The following is a 17,521-nucleotide window of genomic DNA, read 5'->3' on the forward strand; positions in this document are numbered from 1 at the left end:
GTGGAAGACTGTGAGCTGAGAGCGCTCTGAGACCCAGAAAAATGTCTCTCTGGCTGGACAGAGAAGCCTCGAGGCCCTCTTCTCCGACTTGAAATGACCCCGATGTGTTCCTCTGCCGACCAATCCTTCACAGTGATTCCAACATGTCTTCCAAGATTCCTTTCTGCATTTGTTTAAAGCACTCAGTTCTACCTGCTACTACATTTCTCTGTGCCTCCCACTATCTCCTGAATCACTCTTCCCTTGACATACTCTTGAGGAGTGGGAACTTTCCCCTTCTGCAGACACTGATAGATCTGCTGTGTTGACCAGGCATTCTGGGGTAAGGACAAGCTGAGCCACATTTCCAGATGGTGAAAATAATGTGTTAGGGTTGAGCTTTGTTATCAACCCAGAGAGTTCCACTACTCCAAAATTAAGTAAAAAAACAAAACAAAACAAAAAAACAAAACAAAAAACTTTCTCTTCTTGCTGTATGAAACCTGCTTTTCTCCATCTTTATTTAGACAGTGGTGAAGTACTCACAAGAGGTTCATAGAAAATTATTAAAGAGGTGATATGGGTTAGGGGTTAAAAGTGGACCCAGACCTCCCAGGGCCAACTTGGGTAAAGCTAGTAATGCTTCAGATTCCTCAGCTTTATAAAGTGTATATACTACAGGGGCGCCTGGTTGGCTCAGTCGGTTAAGCATCTGACTCTTGGTTTCGGCTCAGGTCATGACTTCAGAGTCGTGAGATCGAGGCCTGCACTGGGCTCCGCTCTTAGCAGGGAGTCTGCTTGAGATTCTCTCTCTGCCTCTGCTCCTCCCCCTGTTCACACTCTCTTTCTCTCTCTCTCTCTCACAAAATAAATAAATAAAATCTTTTTAAGAAATAAAATAAAATGCACATACTGTACAATAGCAAAAAGATCACATGGTTGGTATAAGCATTTAATTAATTTATATCAATGCTTAGAAGAGTCCCTAAGTGATAGTTTGTGTTCAATAAGTGTTAACCGTTATTACTTACCACTGGATAATCTTCTCAAAGCAGGTTGTAAATTCACTGAGCCTCATCTCCTTCACTGTGTGGTTCATCTTCCAAGCACTGGCCTCACTTGGTTCCCAGGCTTTTGGCATACGTGGGCTGCTTTTTTCATGTAAAAGGACTTTGCCCCAGGAACCATTCTGTTTCTCAGTAAGCAAATCACCCTGATTTCTTCCCAAACACCCTATCCCTAAAATACCTAGTCAGGTTGTTCAGCCTTTCCTTCTTTTCATTCAAGGTCTTCAAGAGGATGGAATTACATACTTAATTTCAGTTCTTTTTTTTGAGCAAGACCAAGCAGTAAGTGTACAAAGAAAGTAGATCACGGGGCTGAACGTAATTACTACTACCACCCGTTACTGCTGCCTTGTACCTAAAGTTTCCATCTTAGACAGAGGGCTGGTCTTGACTCTTCGATTACAGTTCCTTGCAGAGTTAATTATAAACTGATATATTTGTAGAAAAATTATTTGTTAGGGACTGACGCAGGTGAGAGGGTTTAGTGAAAAGGCCAATAACTTGGTTACACTTTTCAGAGACCAGAAAATGATGGGCAAACTGTAGATCTGGTTGATTCCTTAAATCAAATACCAGCAAATAGGCTAAAAGATGAAGAAAGAAAAAGTGGTGACCCTGACATCTTCCAAAACAGGAATATATTCATCCCTTATAGATGCATTTATCATGATCTTGACAAAATATCCTGTATTTGCTTTAAAAATAACAGTTAACACATAAATAGCGGGGGGGGGGGGGGGGGCGGCATTCAAACACCAATTACCTAATTGGGAATAATTCAAGCTGAATAGGTCTGAAATTGAAATGGGCATTGTGGCAAGTATCTTGGGTACAGACTTCATGTTTAAGTTCTTCTCAATAAACTGTAAAAGACAAAAAAAAAAAAAAAAACCCAAAAAACTAGTGTCATCTCTGACAGTAGAAGCAATCAAAAAGAATATTTGTTTCACCAAATTCCCTCCCCCTCCCCTTTTATTTTGGCTGGAAAGCATATGGATCAGTCCATTTTATTCCTTTCAGTGTAATCATGTTACCTTTTCTAGTTGGAGTTTTCTGCAGATTTATAGAGAATTTTCTTATAATAATGATTCATGCTAGCTAGGTATTCACAAAATAACGAGTAATAAGGAAAATGTTCTTTTTGGTTTTTCCTCTCCAAATAAAAATTGTCTGACTCAAAAAAAGCAAGTCTTGTCTTTGGTTTTTCTCTTTTTTATCCTGCATATCCAAATACAGTGAACTTGCCTTGTATTTGAATGTACAGAGGGCTCTAAAAGTTCACCTATGGCACACAAATTATTTTGTTAGGGTGCCATCTGCTGGTGTCAAACTACCAAAGACCTATTTTTCTTAAAGATAATTGGTAAGCTTCTAATAAGACTAAAGGCTGAAGTTATTTGATTCAATAACTGTCTTTTCTCATTTATAATTACAAACAGCTGTCTGATGCATAATTCTTTACCACTCCAATATAGTAATATAAGATGTCACTTTATTTTAAAGTTAGGAAAATGGAGGCACCAGACCTAGCCTTGACTTACTGGTTCATGACCTGCTTGGATTCAAATTTCATTTTTTAGTTTCCATGGCTCCCTGACTTTTAAAAAAGTTCTGTTCAATTTTCCCCCTTAGAAAAGCAATTTAAGCGCTTGCTTCGGCAGCACATACACTAAAATTGGAACGATACAGAGAGATTAGCATGGCCCCTGCACAAGGATGACACGCAAATTCATGACACGTTCCATATTTTAAAAAGAAAAGAAAAGCAATTTAATTGCCATGTTTGTATTACATTGATTTCAACACTTAATGTATCTATTCACTAAACTTGCTCTCTATGCCACGATATAAGGCGTGTGCACAATTTGTTGCTTCTGTATAAAGCAAGCTTGTCACCATAGTCCTAATTATTTATGTTCAATATCAGTGCAGTTCCCAAGTATTTTTCCCAACCGACCTTCTATAGGAGGTGAGGAAAAACAACTACTCCCCCTCCTTCTTTTTTTAAATCTCTATCACCTACTATCTGTGTAACGTTGAGTAACTCTTTTAACTTTCCTGTGCCTCTTCCTTATCTGTAAATTTCAGATAATAATAGTAACTAGCTGATAGGGTTATCTATCAGGTTACTGTGAGTGTGTTAAAGAAAGTCAAGGGCACCTGGGTGGCTCATTCGGTTAAGCATCTGCCTTCGGCTCAGGTCATGATCTCAGGGTCCTGGGATCGAGCCCCATGCAGCAGGGAGTCTGCTTCTCCTTCTCTCTCTCTCTCTGTCCGCGCGCTCTTTCAAAAATAAATAAATAAAATATTTAATTTAAAAAAAGCCATACCTAGGGGCACCTGGGTGGCGCAGTCTGTTGGGCACCTGACTCTTGGATTCGGCTTAGGTCATGATTTCCTGATCTCCAAGTTGTGGGATTGAGCCCCTGTTGGCCCTGCTGGCGATTCTGCAGAATCTACTTAAGATTCTCCTCTCTCCCTCTGCCCCTACCCGCTGTGCTCATGTGCGTGCATAAGCGCTGGCTCTCTCTCAAATAAATAAATAAATCTTTAAAAAAAAGTCATACCTATAAAGTTCTTAGAACAGTGCCTGTAACATAGTAAACACACAATAACTGTTAGCTGCTTAACCATAGTTAATTAAGCATGTAAAATATGGGTTAATGTCAATTAGATAATTGTTGCTTTCCAGTAATTTCTGGGATCCTTAACTTCCTCCCAATTGGGAGATATAAAGTGTATATGTGTATTTATATTTTGGAGAATAGGGGAAGAATAATTATTTTCCCACCTTTTATTCTCACTCTATGAGCACTTAACTGGCTTGAAATCTCAACTCCCTTAAATCCCATATAAAACTTTCTTCTTACTTCTCCATCCTCATTTCTCAATATTTTCATTTTCAAACTCTGTATTCCAGCCATAAAGAACTTCTTTCAGTTGCCTGAGTGAGTCATGCTTTCACTCTCCACCCCGTTCCGCAAGCTCTTGTCCCCTGTGCCTGGAACCCCCTTCTCCTCCCAACCTGCTTCCTGTACCTGGATAACACCTTATCTCTCAGCTCTGCAGTTAAGAAGTTTTAAGTCAAAGATAATCCTTCCCGCCCACCCCCCTCCCAGAACACTCAGTACTCTTCTACCCCACCCTTAGGCCAGCACATTGCCAAAGGGGGTGGAGAGGTGGGATCTAGCATATTCGCCATTACACTCCCAGCTTCTAGAGAAGGTGCAGATGCTCAGTTGGGACTAAATATTTATTTCATTGGACCCCCCAGATGCACGTGTTTATTTTGGGGGAATTGAAAGAGAAGGCATGAGTTACCTCTTGCTTACAAGGTTGAATTCTATCTGAAGTAGTGAACATCTTTCTCCAGTTATGGCCATTAGGACACCACTAGGGTCACTCTCATTCTTTAATATCTTTTTTATTCATATATTTGTATATATGTACAATTAAGTATGTATAATAAAAATGGATGTGATGGAGGTTTTTTTGCATGCATGTAGGAATTTATTTTTAATTTCTACGTTGGCAAATCATAAACATTACCTGCTTAACAATTCTAGTTTTCATTAAAAAATCATATTATAACAATATAGTCAACAAATATGGATGGAGTGTCTACTGTTTGCCAGATACTCTTCTAGGCACCAAGCAAAGCAGACAGAAATTCCTAACCTCGTAACTGAGCTCTATGTTTTTGCTTAAGTTTTTCTGTATCTGCCATGAGAAGAAGGAAACGGAAAAGATAGTCCAGCACCCTGGGGCTCACAACAAGGGGAGCTGTTCCTCTCCCTGCCTCCAGAGGGAAAGGGAAGGAGTAGTTCCCTAAATTCTAGTTAGGTGATTGCATGGGGAAGGCTGCATGATGGAACCAGCAGCCTTCAGTAGAGGCTGTAGCCAGCAGTCCGTGTATCTCTAGAGAGGGAACCCGGGAAGTCAATTCTAAGACCCCACTTCTTCCACCTTTCTTCTGCTGCATCCTTCCACTGGCTGAGGCCCAGTGAAGCCAGAAGGCAGGATGCCCAGGTGAGACAGTGCACAGAGCTCAGCCTCCCGAAGCACAGAACAAGTGCCAGGAACAGCAGAGTGAATCTGGAAGGACAAATGGAAAATATGCCTCACTAACCCTGATCGAGAACTTTTTAGTTATTATTTTTAGCCTCTCAATCTTTTCTAAATGCAGAGGATTCTTTCAAATAATTGGCAGATTTTGTGTGGCACCCACCTGTTGGATACTAGGGTTGATTTTTAATAAAACCCCTGTCACTTAAGCAAATATTAATGTTCTATATATTTGGAAGCTCTTTTCTGGTATCAAAAGGACAGAGTTAAGTGATTTAAAGTGAACAAATAAACATGTTCTAGATTGTGACTCTGAGGCTCACGTCAGAATTTTTAAAAGGAAAGAACACCAGCAGGGTTTGAAATTCTGTGACTATGGAAGAACTAGTGATGATGCCAATTCTGTGCAACCTTTCTGAGCTTCTCCTGGAGCTGTTGCAGAAACAGGCATGGCTTGGTGGTGTAGCTCATAACCTGAAAAGCAGGTCCCGGTAAAGTTACGCACAAATAGAAAAAGGGCTACTGAGGTCCCATGGCATCTTTGAGGAGAGCGTGATTTCTTTTAATGGTGGAAGTTCAATCTGAATATACATAAAATCCAAAGGCACAAAATGCAAGAACACTAAATTAACCTTTGCATCCTACCATCCATTTATCTGTCATTTGTTATATCATTTTTCTTGAAAACCTTACTAGAACTTTGCCTGGTACTACACATAGGATTTATGCTCTCATAGGAAGTGCTATTTTTAGTCATTTATAAGTCAGGTGGATACACTTGTTATACAGTCAAGTTTTTTTCAGAACAAGTTACTCAATTACTTCTTCCTGAAACCACACCTTTGCACTCCTCTGCCCCCAGTAAATATTAATTAATTAATCTAACAGCTTGGTACTTAACACCAACAATGTTTTCCATATTGTGAGGTTACCAGCTTGTATGACTTCGTTCTAGAAGTTAAAAATGAAAGAGTACTTGGGAACACTAAGAATGCCTTACAAATTGTACTATAAAATTTTCACAGCATTGTCATGTGCATCTTTGAAATTGGATGCTCATGATATTCTTTGCAGCAAGACTTTGACTCCTATAAAAAATAAGAAAGCCAGGGGCACCTGGGTGGCTCAGATGATTGAGCATCTGCCTTAGGCTCAGGTCATGATCTCCAGGTCCTGGGATCCAGCCCCACATCGGGCTTCCGGCTCAGCAGGGAGTCTGCTTCTCCCTCTGCCTCTGCCTCTCCCCTGTTTGTTCTCTCTCTCAAATAAATAAATAAATCTTAAAAAAATAAGAAAGCCAAGAACGTAAATGAGTCTGTAAAACAAATCAATCTATGAATTTGGGCTCTGTGGTGCACCCACTCTCTGACAAATAAACAGTGCTCCTAGGATCCTCAGAAGCCCTGGCTTCTATTCCTGGTACATCCATAATGAGTGAGTTTCTCTGAACCTCAGCTTCATCTTCTCCACAGCGAAGGGCTGGCCCAGATGCTTTGGTTCCCTTCCAGAGTCAAGCTTCTATGGAATTATCTCTGTGAGTTTTGACATATTGTCCCTTTGATTTTTTAATCTTCTGGATTAAAATCTACTTGAGGGTTGAGTCTTCACTATCTAGCAGAGTGCCTGCAAAATGCGTATAGGAAGTCAACAAATACGTGTAGGGCCGAATATTTTGCTGAGCTGTTTAAGCATCACCAAGTCTCTAGAACTATTTCAAAACATTTTGTAACTTCTACAACATTATTTTTCAGCTTCTAGCAATGTACAAAGATGTAGGTCAATGGAGCGTTTTGGATGGGTTTTTTTTGTTTTTGTTTTTGTTTTTAAAGACTTTATTTATTTATTTGAGACAGAGAGAATGAGAGACAGAGAGCATGAGAGGGAGGAAGGTCAGAGGGAGAAGCAGACTCCCTGCTCAGCAGGGAGCCCGATGCGGGACTGGATCCCGGACTCCAGGATCATAACCTGAGCTGAAGGCAGTCGCTTAACCAACTGAGCCACCCAGGCGCCCCGAGCATTTTGGATGTTTTAGAAAACTTGACCAGGGTTAGAGCTCTCCATTTGATTAGATTTCTGGAAAGAGGATTCAAGTATATTTATCTCAGTTGGGCAAAAGAACATGTTTGCATCTCATATTTTAGCTAAAATTTTACCTAGAATGAGACATTTGGCTCATCTTTAATTAACACCCTGTTTTAGAGGTAATCCTATACAAGTGCTATGGACTGAATGCATGTGTCCCCCCCCCCCCCCCCGCCCAAATTCCTATGTTGAAGCCCTAACGCCCAGTGTGATGGTACTTGGAGGTGGGGCCTTTGGCAAGTAATTAGTTTGGATGAGGTCACGGCACTGGAGCTCCCATGATGGGACTGGTGCCTTTGTAAGGGCATGAAGAGACCATAGCTCTTTCTCTACAGTGTGAGGACACCGAAAGAAGACAACTGTCTACAAACAAGGAAGAGGACCCTCACCAGGAACCAAACTTACCGGCCTCTTGATCTTGGGACTTCCCAGTCTCTAGGATGAGGGAGAAATAAATTTCCATTGTTGAAGCCATTTGGTCTATGGTATTTTTGTTATAGCAGCTCAAGCTGACAAAGACAGCAAGTAAATCTGGCTTGTACACAAACAAAACAGAATCTCATGGTTGAGAATTCAGGTTGGTAATGGATTTTTTTATGAGTATAATGAAGGAGTAAGAAATCTAACAATAAGCATGAGGAGGGGCCACATGGAATACTGACACCAAGAGCAGAAATTACCAACTCCAGGCAATCCACAACCTAGATGGATTTATTCAATGGCAGAGATATTTCTAGCCCAAAGAAGAACCCTCCAGAGCTTGCCAGTCTGTGGCTCCACTGCTGGACTCAAACTTTTCCAGATTGAGAATTATATCTTCTTATTGATCTTCTATAAATCCTCAGAGAACATGGGCTCTCTCTGAATGCTGCTTTAAAAAAATACATAAAAGTAAAAATACACTCTTTAGTATTATCTTGGTTGAATCAAGTCACACCATGCAGAATTCAACTCCTGTTTTATCTTCATGCTCTCTACAAAGAATATGCTACCTTTGTTACAAACAGTAGGTTTTCTTCAAACACTGATGAAATGAATGTATCAAGCCATGTGTGTTTGAGAAATCCATTTAAACCAGTCCAACAAAAATATTCTTATTTTACTAATAGAATGGGCTTATCAAAATGAAGTGCAACTAAATTTATCGAGTACAAACAAATTATAGGTGACCTGGTATTGGGACAGGAACCCCTTCATGGATTAGAGCAGCTACTTGCCCATTTATCTTGGCTTTTCTTACCTGTTTGTCTCTCTCCAGCTCTTCTTTCCTCTCTCTCTGTCTTCTTTCTCCCTTTCTTCCCCATCTTTTCTGTTCTTTCTAGCTGCTTACGTTACATGGTAGGTTTCCTTTCAATACATACTGTGAGTTTATTGCTTCCTGAGATTTACAAGTGTTTTATCACTGGTATTCCAAACCTCCTAAAACATATCCCCAATTATAATACTATTGTAGCAGGACACATTTTCTGTGAGGTCCCAGAAAACTTCATCTTTGACTAAAAACATTTGAGCCTAATTCCAGACCCCAGTTCACATCAACCCTCTGTGGTGAAAGGTCAAGTCTCCAGCCCAGACTTTGGGATTATCCTGTCTACACAAGCAGAACTTCTACATTCCTAAGTGAGTGGTTCATTCTAGCGAGGCAAGAACTTAGTATCTGGAACTAGAAATTCTTAACCTTTAAGGGAACTATCTTATCCTGCTCTCATAGACCCTAAACATTGAAATATTTTCATTAACAAAATAATCGAAACCACTCCAGGTCAAGTAGGCACTGTTCTTCCAGCTCCTCTCATGAGGTTAACTACCACCAAGGGTCTGTAATGTACCCATTACCTCATTCTCAATTTACCTTGATTTTTCTGCTTTTCTGTGAAAATTTTGCGTCTCCCATCTCTCTCTCTCTTTGGCCATTCCATGAAAGGCTTGGTCCTGAACTCCAGCTCCCAATTTGCTGATCTTTGGTTGCTTGATGCCTATAGTTTAGAATAATGATGAGGTGATTTAAATAACTAAATAAATTAGGAAAAAGGGAAAAAAGAAAGAAAGAAACTGCGGTGAAGAGGAATTCTGGAAGGAAAAGACCTGAATTCCAATCCTGGTTATGCAGCATTCTATCTTTACATGACTTCTTTGATCTTCAGCTCCTCCTTTGTAAAATGAAGCAAAAGCTATATTGCAGTTTCTTTGTGAATACGTGAGGTAGAGCACAGACCAGCTCCGGCAGAGTATATAGCAATGTAGCATGTAATAGACAGACAACAAATAGCATCTATTGCTATTACTATTCTAAATTAAATTCAGTAAAGAATATTTAAGTAAATTCCGATGAGTGTATTCATAAGACTACCAACAGTGTATTTCATAAGCTCTAAGAAAGTCACTCAGGACTTAATTACTTCTCATAAAAAAATAAACTCCCAACGACCCATTTAACAATTGTCTTTACCGTCCTGGTAGCAGGAATATATGGTCTTGTCTTGTTGGTCTATGCATCTCTATAGTCATGCTTAATCTACAACAAAACATGTACCTTAGCATTAAAAATTTGAAAAGATGATTTAACAAAATCAGTCTTACTTCCCCTAAGTATGTTTGGATATTAATTCAAAGGAGTTTTGACTTAGGATTTCCAAATAGCCACATATTTCTGTAACACTGTAAAAGGTGATGCTATTTTCTGTAATTTTCTAAAATAAAGTGTTTGTTTTGTATTACTTATAATAGCTACCTGATTTCAAGTGAGACCAGAGAAAAAAATAAATTTGTGTGCACTGTAATTTGTTTTGAACAGAAACATGGGGCTTATTGAATGCTGCAATTTGACTTACTGCACATACAAACATCCTTAGGGAACAATAAAAAATCATATGCACTACTTTGTCAAGTAAAATTGAAGTAGCAACATGAGTAGCCAGGGAAATATGTTCCAAGTTCAATGGCTCCCTCTGTCACCACCTAAGTCTTTTGGCAAGTTCTACAAGCAGAAGTTTTTTACCCTCTGAATCAGGACACATTGTTTCATGGTCTTAGGTAAAAGTTGTATCACAAGAGGGGCACCTGGGTGGCTCAGTCCCTTAGGCAGCTGCCTTTGGCTCAGATTGTGATCTTGGGGTCCGCTTACTGCTCACTGGGGAGTCTGCTTCTCCTTCTGTCCCTCCCCCCACCCCCACTCATGCTCTCTCTCTCTCAAACAAATAAATAAAATCTTTAAAAAAAAAAAGTTGTATCACAAGTAATCTGTTGCCAATAATTATAGAAATTGATATGCATTTCAGAGAAATTAGGGCAGTTTTATTTTTCAACAATAAAAGTGCATTGCTTGTAGTAACGATCATTGGTTTTTACAATATGTCCATGTCCCCATCTACTTTTCCAAGCCCCCAGGCCTCTCCGTAAGATCATGTGACTATCTCTCGGTAATCAAATATTAAGGGGAGTGATGTGTTCCTTCATGCCCTACCTACAAAATAAAAATTGGATGTACTTTATATTGTGTGCTCTCTCCCACTTCCTGCTGAAACCCAGAATCTCTGGGTCTAGGCTTAGAAAAGAGCCACACCATCTTTACCTCAGACTGTAATATGAGCAAGAAATAAGACTTTTTATGTGAAGCCACTGAGATTTGGGGGTTTATTTGTTATCACAGCATAGTCTTTGCTAACCTGACTAATAATACCTTTGTGTATTTCTAATATTTTCCTATTTAATGTTCATGAGTTCACTTGAGGGAAGTATAATTATTTGAGGAATATGAGGAAGCTGAGAACTAGAGACATTTACTAACTTGCCTAAATAGGAAATGGTTGAACTGGGATTTAAATCCAGCTTTCATCTGAACTAATATTTTTTTAACCTAAAAATATTCCTTTATTATATCACATTTAATGTGACTTGCATGTGAATGGAGCTACTATTTTTGCATCAAATTTCCCTGATAGGTGAACAAAAGTGATTCCTTTTATCCTCTTTGATCCTTATGTTTTTCAGCATATCCCTGCTATGACCATCCTCACAGTGTAAGTAAAGCTTCCTGATCCATGAGGAAAAATCCAACCGTGCCCAAGAGAGTTAAAGTTTAACAAGGTACTATGATTTGTTTCCACTACATAGCAGAAAACAATCTATTCTCTAAGAAATCTCTCTCCTCATTTCTGTTAAAACTGGTGGGTAATTGGTAACAAATTCGGGGCAGAAACTTGTGTGTCCTGGCTACTTGATGGTTCTGGAGGGACTTGGTCCTTTTTGGGACACATAAGCCAACATACTTCTTGAGAGCCCATCATGTAAAAGAAGCACTATGGACCTAACTTTAAAAGAATCTGTAATTTGGGTTGGTTTTTCCAGTAATAGAGATAGGATGCTATCATTTCTCCCTGTGTCTTCTCTTACAGTCAAGGTTGTGTGCTTTCACATGGCTCCTTTACTACTGGTCTAACTTTCCCGAAGTCCCTTCAGTTGAAAAACATGAGTATATAAGCAGTCTATCAACTGTATCACCAGAGCTTAAATGAGTCCAAAGTGTATCTTTTTTTAAAGGAAAAAAAAATTAAGGAAATTTAGCTCAGCTGTTCTTTGCTAAATTTCAATGGCATCTCCTATATTTTGAGAAATAAAATGCAGCTTAAGAATGGTAATTGCTATGAAACCATTTGCTCAAAACCCAGCTTATTGCCTCAAGACACAGGGAGCTAGTGACTAGGAATGGCAAGAGACCTCTGTTTATGCCTAAGAAAGAGTCCTAAAGCAAAGATGATGTTCCCTGAGTAGCTTCCAAGACAAATGTTTGAATATTTTGTAGGTTCACAGAGGAAAATCGAATCCCATGTGAAAAGGAATCAGAAGATGAAACAAAAGTACAATGAAATATACAGTAATTCTTCTCTTGCAAGTCACCCAAACCTCTCAAAAATGCATCTGTACCACATTAGTTATCTGGCAATGGCTACTGAACCTCTAGAGACATTTTATTTATTTATTTATTTATTTATTTTTTAAAGATTTTATTTGTTTTTTGACAGAGAGACAGCAAGAGAGGGAACACAAGCAGGGGGAGTGGGAGAGGGAGAAGCAGGCTTCCCGTGGAGCAGGGAGCCCGATGTGGGGCTCGATCCCAGGACCCTGGGATCATGACCTGAGCTGAAGGCAGACGCTTAAGGACTGAGCCACCCAGGTGCCCCGAGACATTTTAAAAATTCATTTCTCCAGCACATTTGTTTCTGATAGATTGAACTAGAAAAGATAGAAACTAGAGCTTAGCCTAAGCACTCATGGATGCTTTGGTTTGAGTTTTACAGAAAGCTGTCTTATTTATTCATATATATACTCCATATATGCCATGCCATGAGTTTTATTTTCTGTTAAAACCTTAGTGAAATGCAAAAAAAAAAAAAAAGCTAATATTCAAACTATCAAGAGTAATGAGCCTTTTCTTATTTTTATTAACATTCATTCTGTGTCAAAATAATTACTGTAGCAACACATGGAAAAAACACATTTAAGAAAGGTCCAGAAAGAGTTATCAAGCAAATACCTCAGCCTGCAATAAATTCATCAGATAGATATTCACTTTGGGCATGATAATCCTTTTGTCAAAGTCACTCAAGTTTATTCTAATATATTTGTGCTGGTATTGCTAGTAATTAAATATATAAGAGCATCTAGCCATTTTAACAGAAAAGTCTTCAAACCACAGTACAAACGGAGTCATGCAAAGAACTGCAATGACCACAAGGTGGCAAAGTATACAAATCTACATGGTTTAGATGGGCTCTTCCAGAAGAAAAAAATGTCTTTCGGCATGGGGGATGGGGTAGGGGTAGGGCTTCTCATGATTGTCTGCTGGCTAGAAAATAGCAAAATTATACTAATTTCTCAAAATTTGGTAATTACTCCAAATTCTTGGTTCTTGAGATGAGTGTATGTATCATGTTACTATTCTAATTTGTTATAAATTTTTTCTTTTTAGAGCAAAATTGAATTTCTTAAATCCTAAATGTATATTTTAAAGGCAAAATTATTGGGTCCCTCTCTTACAACATTTTAAATCTATTTGATATGTATAAAACGAGTCAGTTGGAAAGTGGGCGTTATTGCTACACAAATTCAGAACCATGATGTGATTGTATGATTAGTGCTAGTTATCACAAAATTACAGTTATTTATATTTCAAAAAAAATTTGGTTTAGAGAAGCTAGATTATAAGACTTCTTAATATTGTTGTTCCCAAAACTCTGTGCTCTGGTTTCTCTTCTCCCTGTAATGTACTTTGAGTAATCAACCAGTTTTCAGTGACCTATAAAATAACGACTCTCAGATCTACAGCTGAAGTCCTGGCTTCCTGAGTCCTTGACCAGAAAATCTAAAATAGCCATCTGGATATGCCATACACAGTTTATATTTAATATATTTAAATCTGATCTCATTATCTTCCTCCCAAAACACCTACTCTTTTCATCTGATTTCTCTTTTGGTGATCCAGTGGACTGTGACATCCCAGTCAGAAACCTAGGACTGCTTAATATCTTTTTTTTTTTTTTAATTTCCCTGTACCCTTCATGATCTGGACGCTGTCTGCTTCTGTCGCTCTCCTGTGGCGGAACCCACCATGTTCTCTCACCCTGTGTGTCTTTGCTTATGCTATATTTTGTTATCCAGCTAGTACTCCTGGGGTTGCAAATTGATATAAGCCTTCTGGAAGCTTTTTGCATAAAATATTAAGTACCTTATAAAAATTCACATTCTTATATTTGTCAATTCCACTTTTAAAAAGGAAATTATCAAAAAGTTGGTCTGACATTTGTATAAATATTATTTACAATAGCAAAAAAGATCCCAGAAAACTTAGATAAAGAGAAATAGTAAAATAAATTACAGCAAAAACCTAAGAACATTGGATAGCTCTGTCAACAGCATTTTCAAATAATGGTTTGTTTAGAAAAATGTTTATTGTATAACATTAAGGAAAAACCAAAGTTTGGGGGAGTTGAGAGGACTCTGGAGCCAAACTACCTGGCTCATATCTTGGCTCTGTCACTTTCTCACTACAAGCTATTTATCCTCTCTGCTCCTTGGTTTTCTCATCTGTAAAATGGGAATGACAATAACAGATCTGTTTTGAGGATTCTATGGATTAATGCATGTGAAGTGCTGACAGTGGCTGACACATAGTAAGTGTGAAATAAAAGCCTGCTAATGTCACTGTTCAAGACTGGATTTCTGGTGCCATGAAACCACTGACATCCTATGTGGACAGCTGTTTTGATCCATACCCCTTGATTAATTCTCTAAGCAAATGCAGTCTCAGGAAAATGATGAGTCAAATTAGTAAACCAAGTTGAAATCATTCACCTTTGGTCTAAATAGGGTACTCCCTAGAGAAATTGTTTATAATTCAATGGAGCAAATTTGTTACATTTCAGTAACTGAACAGTTAAAGCACAATAATCTCCTTAGAGAAAGGTCTTGAAAAGATTAGCCTCAAACTGAATGTTCTAGACAAAAGCAAGTTTTCATATTCCAGCTTCTGTTCTTGAAATAGAAACTATGATATACTTTTCCCAAATGAATGTTAATGAATATAATTAAAAGCACATTATGATAGTCTACTGATCTACTCTGAGGGTAGCTAAAAATTCTGTAGATCACAACCTAGCTTAGACAAGTAGGTATGAAGGGCCTCATCTTTCCTATGTTTATTATCTTCTGATATAAAAAATAAATAATTTTAGTTTGCTTAGCCAATTGGTTAGAAATTACTGATATTATAATATACCTGTGATATTGTAGGTCAAGATTTAAGACTTTAATATCTTCTTATCCCTTATTAAGCTCATCAAACTGGGACTTCTTCCAGAATATAGAATAATATTAATCTATAGGAATATGTTTTGAAATAAGCAAGTGTCCAAGTGAATTCAGGTAAATTTTAATTCTTCAGCCGTGGAATTCCTCAAGCAACTTCAAAAAATTGAGTGATATGTTTTATAAATTCAAATTTAAATGATTTTTGAACATTCAAAAGAGCTCAGCTAAAATCAATTTTACCTGTGATGAAAGTATCTGCTAACCATATCAGTAATCATATATAATAATATAAAGAATAGTCTCAAGGGGAAAAAAGAAGTTGCTTTCAAATTTAGAGCACCACTCTCATTTCACTGATATGATTCATTTAATAGATTGTTAGCTTTGCTAAAATTATTATATATACTGAAATATAGCCAGATTTTTAAGTATTTTTTATCATTTCATGCTTACCCTAATTCTACCCAATTGGTGAAATTTTTCTAGAAAAGGTTTTTATTTTTATTTTTTCCAACTCAGTTCATTATCCATTTTCTGAGCTGTGGTGGGTTGACTTGTGGTCTCAAAAAGATGTCTATTTGTAAATAAGGCTGCAATAAACATAGGTATGCATATATATTTTTGAATTAATATTTTCATTTTCTTTGTAAATATCCAGTAGTGGAATTACTGGATCATGTGGTAATTCTATTTTTAATTTTTTGAGGAACCTCCATACCATACTGTTTTCCACAGCTGTACCAATTTGCATTCCCACCAATCATTTACAATAGTGAAGATACTGAAGTAACCCAAGTGTCCATCCATAGATGAATGGATAAGGAAGATGTGGTATATATCTACAATGGAATATTATTCAGCCATAAAAAAGAATGAGTTCTTGCCATTTGCAAAAACATGAATGGACCTAGAGGGTATAATGCTAAGTGAAAAAAATCAGAGAAAAACAAATACCATATGATTTCACTCATGTGGAATTTAAGAAACAAAACAAACGACAAAGAAAGAAAAAGAAAAGAGACAAACAAGCACAAAGACAGACTCTTAAATACAGAGAACAAATTGGTGGTTGCCAGAGGGGAGGTGGGTGGGAGGAAGGGCAAAATAGATTAAGGGGTTAAGAGAACACTTACTGTGATGAGCACTGAGTATTGGATAGAATTACTGAATCATTATGTTCTACACCTGAAACTTACATAACACTGTATGCTAATTACACTTCAATTTTTAAAAATTGTAAAAAAAAAAAAAAGATGTGTCTATATCCTAACTTCTCAAATCAGTGAATGTGACCTTGTTTGGAAAAATGGTCTTTGCAGATGTAATTAAGTTAAAGGCCTCAAGGTGAGACCATCATGGCTTAGGGTGGGCACTAAATTCAGTTACACCATATCCTTATAAGAAACACACAGAGGAGCCACACAAAGTAGGAGGTCATGTGAAGAGTGAGGTAGAGATTGGAATGATGCAGCCACAAGCCAAGGAATGCCTGGAGCCACCAGAAGCTGGAAGAAGAAAGGAAGTATTTTCTACTAGAGCCTTCAGAGGGAGCACAGCCCTGCCAACTGGTCTCTAGCACTATGAGAGAATACATTTCTATTGTTTTAAGCCACCAACTTTTTTGTTAATGCAGCCCTGGGAAACTAATACATGAACAGTCTCTAAAAATTCATTAAGTAGAAGAATTAGTTTGGTTAAATATTTGAAAGTTTGTTGGCTTTTTTCTTTAGAGGTCTGTTAGTATCAGATTGTATTTCTTTGAAAAGAATGTTTTCAATATAATTTTACCTAAATTGATTAAACAAATAAATCCAAGTCGTTATTTCTTATTTAGATTTGCTGCTTATAGCTTATTAGAAGATTGAATGTAGAACAATATTTTTTTTTTAAGTAGGCTCTATGCCCAACCTAAGGGTGAAACTCCAGACCCTGAGATCAAGAGTGGCATGGTTAACCAACTGAGCCAGCCAGGCACCCCTGAAGGTGGAACAATATTTGATATGACTTTTCTAAGAGTCATTTTTCACCCAATCTAACTCTCCTTGCTTCAATGATGGTTTCATTACTGGAGATCATTGGGTAAAATCAAATTATAAATTGGGGCCACTTTAACCTTTAATCTCACAATTGACTGGCCTGATGCTGTTAGGGTAGTGGAACAGTTCCTCCTTAATAGGTCACTTGGGAGATGAAAGGATCCATCAAAAGATTCTTGGTCCCATGTCTGATCCCAATCCTTTCTCCTCTCTACCACACCAGAGGACAGGAATGCTATGAGACAAGGAAGGGGGTAGAGGGAGAGAGGGAAGGGGAGAGAGAGAGACAGACAGAGAGACAGACACTGAGCAAGTGAGCTGAGTCCCTATGACTAAGAAAAGTAACAGGAACTGAGATATGTACAGTTAGGTTGAAAGAGTAAAAAGCAGATCATGGAAGCAAGTTTAACCTGGAGAGAAATGCCTATGGATGAACAGGCTAAAGAATTTCAAAGAGGTCAGGGATGTCTAACATTCCATTTTATT

General features: G+C 38.0%; 1 non-coding gene across 1 annotated transcript; it reads left to right on the plus strand.

The window, feature by feature from the left end:
- Positions 1-2,691: 2,691 nt before the first annotated feature.
- LOC123862553 (U6 spliceosomal RNA) lies at positions 2,692-2,797 on the plus strand. The gene has a single exon (XR_006795257.1). It is a non-coding gene; the product is annotated as a U6 spliceosomal RNA (small nuclear RNA).
- Positions 2,798-17,521: the final 14,724 nt, after the last annotated feature.

This window comes from Mirounga angustirostris, unplaced genomic scaffold (genome assembly GCF_029215605.1).
Source record: "Mirounga angustirostris isolate CCGP_5_RB_7025 unplaced genomic scaffold, mMirAng1.0.hap1 SCAF_9, whole genome shotgun sequence".
Taxonomy (NCBI): Eukaryota; Metazoa; Chordata; class Mammalia; order Carnivora; family Phocidae; genus Mirounga; species Mirounga angustirostris.